Genomic DNA, 5,241 nt, shown 5'->3' on the forward strand with positions numbered 1-5,241 from the left:
CTACATCGCCTTATTTGTAGCAGGATTGTAGGGTCAAAGGCGCTCCCATTCAAGGACCATATCTTGCCTGCGTGCACCAAACATTTCAGGATGGTACAAACAATTTAAGTATTGGTGGGGGGGGGGATAGGGTGGGGAGACACGTTCCCCAGCCGGACTCTGCGCTCGTCCTCATCCCCCTCTGTTGGGGACCGTGTTGGTGAAGGGTTTCTACTTCAGCGGAATAAACAATATGCACCGTCAGAACTGTGGATAAATTTGTGCGATGATGTGTACGAGAGAATTGTGAATAGAAATTGGCATCGACTTATGCACAGGCTTGTCAGAGCAGGGAGTTGTTATGGAACCCAGATCCAGGGAAACCAAAGATAGTCATGCTGAAGTTCAAAGTTCACTTCGGGGAGCAGTGGCGGCGGAACCGGGGGGGGGGGGGGCTTGGGGGGGGGGGCTCAGCCCCCCAATGAAAAAGTTGAGGGGGCAAATGCATGATAAGCCCCCCCAATGTTAACCAAGGCTCCGAACGTGCATCTGCCCATTTTCAATGCATACTTGTCGATCTGTCCGATGCACACGTATACTATATAGGTGTAATAATTTTAGGGCTAGTTATTCGCAGCATAAAACACTCGGGAAGTGCCGTTTCCGGCCATCATGGGGGTTTGAAAAAACCAAAATTTTCTTGTACGCTCCGCGCCAACCGATGGTGGCGCCCCGCTTAGATAGTCTCCACACATTAGCCCCCCCCCCCCCAATAATTTTCCCGTTCCGCCGTGCCTGTCGGGGAGTCAACTTTCCTGAAAATACCGGCAATGCCTATAGGACCAGAAGGGTGTATAAAATGCCGGGAATGATTGTCTGAAGTGAGAGAGAAAAAATTTTGATTCGACCAGCACTCAACGTAAGCTTTTTAGAGAGCTGTCTTTTCAGAGAGAACCCGAAAAAAAAGGACACCATCCAGTTTGTGAAATAATGTATATATACAGTTTATGTGATTCATACACTGATTGTTTGCATCAATAGTGAATGTGTATATGTTTTCTGCTTTGTTCTGTTCTTCGGCAGAATTGTATGTATTTCTCACATATGTTACAAATGTAGCTTGATATTGTATTGATTTTTAACAACATTGCGATAACCAACGAACGTGTTTAAAAGTACAGAGCACCTGTTGTCTCACCCCCCTCTTGTTAGCCATGGCATTCGGGTGACTCTTTGAACTATATGAACAATATCAACAGCATATATGTGCAGTATATTGCTCAGGCGAGAACGGGGAGGTGGGTGGGGCTGGAGGATTGAGCCCAGGGGACTATGGTAAATCGGAAGCCCGCGGAAAAATATATAAAAGGGGCCGGGAAAATATTAAATATAGGATCGGAGCAAGAGGAGGGGGGGGGGAGGGGTGGTGACACAATTGACACTAGGGCCCTATCTGGCTTGGCGACGATACTAAGTCATCAAGTATCGGTCTGACCCGGCGAAAAATGTTCTCATGGAAATGTTTACAAAGACTTTGAGCAACACTAACATGTTAATTGTCTGTTAGTTAAAAAAAAACAAGAACAAACAAAATAATGCTTGAAAATTAAGTTTGATATATATATATATATATATATGTATTCAATATATATATATATATATTTATATATATATATATAATTATATATATATACATATAAATATAAATATATATATGTATATATATAAATATAATTATATATATATATATATAATTATATATATATATATATATATATATATATATATATATATATATATATAAATATAAATATATATATATATATGACGAGAAACAAAGTGGTAGTCTAGGGTGGGGTTACAATGTCCTAGTGTGTGGTCAGAATTGTGGTACAATCAGTCGCCCACCAGATAGTGGAAGTGGGTAGCGTTGTGGTAAGCAAACAGGGCAACAATGTTGAAAGTGCAGGAGGGCCCCTGCATGAAAGTGAACATCACGGTAAAATTGAGGGAGCTGGAGAAAACATTATTCACGGGACACGGGATACCCCCCTTATTTCACCCCACGCTCCATTGGTACACAATTTTTTATTTTATTTTTGAAAAAATATTCAGGAAATTCAATTTGTGACAACAACAGTCGTACACTGAACATATTAAAAGTGGATGTTGATCGATCTCGAGGACGACTTGGCTTTTTGCGACGCATGAAGCAGCAATTTGTTTTATAGTTACAACTGTACAGTGTAGTTGGATAGGAGTGAAGTATCCACAGGAGCTGCAGGAATTTTAAATAGTTTTTCTTTATACCCTTAAATATACATGTCAGAGAGATGATTTACAAATTCTATGGAATGCAGGCCTATCTCAGGGTCAGAGCGGAGGTCCAGGGGCGAAAATATATATGTGAGAAAGATAAACTTCTCGGCAGAAGCAGGAATTTTAAATTAACTTTCAGGGCAGGAATTAAGCTGCAGTCCTTTCAAATATATATATATATATATATATATATATATATATATATATATATATATATATATATATATATATATATATATATATATATATATATATATATATATATTTATATATATATATATATATATATACATATATATGTACATATATATATAGAGAGAGTTGGTTGGTTGGCGTCTATCTTGGCGCAGAGTGCTCTATGTCCAGTGGACAGAGCGGAATATATGTTGATACTAGTTGAGACTAGTGGAACACTAGTGGAACAGTAGTTGTAACTCGGAGTTTCACGCGTTTTAGCGATCGTCAGACAACTCAATATATATATATATATATATATATATATATATATATATATATAGATATATATATATATATATATATATATATAGATATAGATATAGATATATATATATACAATGGTGAAAATAATGCTATGGAATCGTAGAGATCTATAACGCCTATAGCTTAACTGATGTGGAGCCTCTTGGGAGCGTGTATATTGTCTTGTGTGGATCATCTTGATATGTATCTCCATGTTTGTTGGGATTCGTTTCCTGTTCTGTATAGCTATCTGTGTAGTAACTTCACCATTGAACACAACATTTCTGCATAGGAATTCAACAAAAGAAGTTAGCAAGAAGTTTGTTAGTCTTGCTATTAAGACATGTCCTGTTATTATAACAACATGAAAGTGATATCAAGCAGGATATAAACTGGAGAAGGAAAAAGACTGCAGAAAGGTGTGGAGAAAAAACATGAAAGTGATCAGTGAAATCTGAGTTTAAATTAATTCTTTGGTTTGCGTTTGTGGATATGTTATTATTTTACCGATTCTTTTCCTGTCCCCAATAAGCTTAAGTTGTCCCAGTTTTCTCATATTACAAGTATACGCCTACTCCATTTTTTTATATGTTTGATTTCATCATTGTGTACACAGTAGGTCATGGCATGGCATGTATGTATGTATATTAGATCCTCCTGCAAGCAGGAACTCGCGAAGAAGCCTCATTGGCTTATCAAAGCCGCAAGCTGACCTAAGTCAGTCTCTTACATTCATATTTAACGTCCATGATTATGAATTGTTAATTGTCAACAACTCTGTAACTGGACGACATACATTAATCTGGGAGTGGCTCGAACCGGGGACCTTATGATTGAAAGGCACCGGCGTTAACCACTGAGCTAACACTCCTAATGTATGTAGCCCCGACAAGATATTCTTCCGATATTCTTCCGGGCACTGAAAAAAAACTGCAATAATCTTGTTTGTTGAGAGTCAGTAGTTCCGTAAAAAAAATTAACTCAGTCTCATGTAATTAGACTAACGTTCTAAGCTTGCCCGACTAATCTGACATTGTTGTTGTGGAGTTTCGACACAGCTGTTCGCACTCCATGCTTTCCTTATCTATCCAAGGCGATGTTTTGATGTGTATCACGTACTATCAGGGGCGTAGCCAGGACTTTCAAAGTTGTAGGCACGACTATCTGAGCGGAGCGCCACCATCGGTTGGCGCGGAGCGTACAAGATTTTTTTAAAGTTTTACAAACCCCCCAGATGGCCGGAAACAGCCCTTCCCGAGTGTTCATTCTGGTTCCCTGGCCTCTTGCTAACTTGAGACACCTCATTCAATATCACTTTTAAACCCCAAAACAAACAATTTAAAATAGTACGTAATTCAATACTACAAAATATATTTAAATTAGCAAGGTACATGTACAGAGTAGTTCTACTTTTCAACTTCTGTTACTTGTAGATAAAAAGATAGACCAGAAATGTCTTTGATACAACTAAAGCCAGTAATTGTCTTTGATACAACTGTAGCTAGTAAATGTTTAAGTAAGCCTAAAAAGAGAAGGCAAGAGCTATCCGACGATTGCCGTCTGATGCAAATTTCGACGAGTAGAGTGTTGAATGAAACGGCACGCGATAGAAATGACAGACTAGATGACAGAAGAATAGGTCACCTAATTAAGCCATATTCTTGCTACGTTCATTTCAATAGTTTTTCCTGTCTAGACTCTTAAACTTGTCCAGCAAGCTTATGGATTTGAATTATGGGTGTTTAAAAAAAGATAACTTGGCCAAAAAAGTGTAGGCCCGGGCCTACAGTGCTATATACTGGCTACGCCCCTGACTATTGTCATTCCCTATAACGAATTCGAATTTCAAAAGTGAGGGGATCTCACCAGTTCGCCCGTCCATAATGGTTACATGTTTCGGGCAAATCGTTACAGCCCCCCCCCCCCTTCCAAATCAAATTGGGCTCCCACACTTCTCCCGTCGATACATATAATATTGAGTTTACCTCTACCCTTTTCTCCGGTCCCTTCATTTAAAGTTAATAGAAATATATATATAATAGAACGGTCAGGGTCAAAGTCCCCACCGAGAGCCTTATTAACATTTTATCTTTTTTTGTTGTAATTATATCAGAATTAAACTCCGAATGTGCAGAGATGTGATTTGCAGCGCTTTCCCCAGCAATGCGTTTTGCGCTGTGTAACGTAGTCAGTAAATGTGTGACAGCTTGGCCCAACGTTACCACCACTGACCTCCAGGCACCTAGCCACTGCACCAAAGTTTCATGATTTACATTAAATTCCAACGTTTCAAATAACAAAACAAATAGTTTTTATTATTTTGTTTATTTCGTAACTATATTAACCGTCAATTACTTTTCATATATTTTTAGTGTTTACCAAGTTAGGTATATATTTTATGTTAGTCATTCTCATGATCGGCTGAAGACGTTGGAATTGAAATATTTCCTCAATGTTGTTTAC

The sequence above is a fragment of the Apostichopus japonicus genome, chromosome 17 (assembly GCF_037975245.1).
Source record: "Apostichopus japonicus isolate 1M-3 chromosome 17, ASM3797524v1, whole genome shotgun sequence".
NCBI lineage: Eukaryota > Metazoa > Echinodermata > Holothuroidea > Aspidochirotida > Stichopodidae > Apostichopus > Apostichopus japonicus.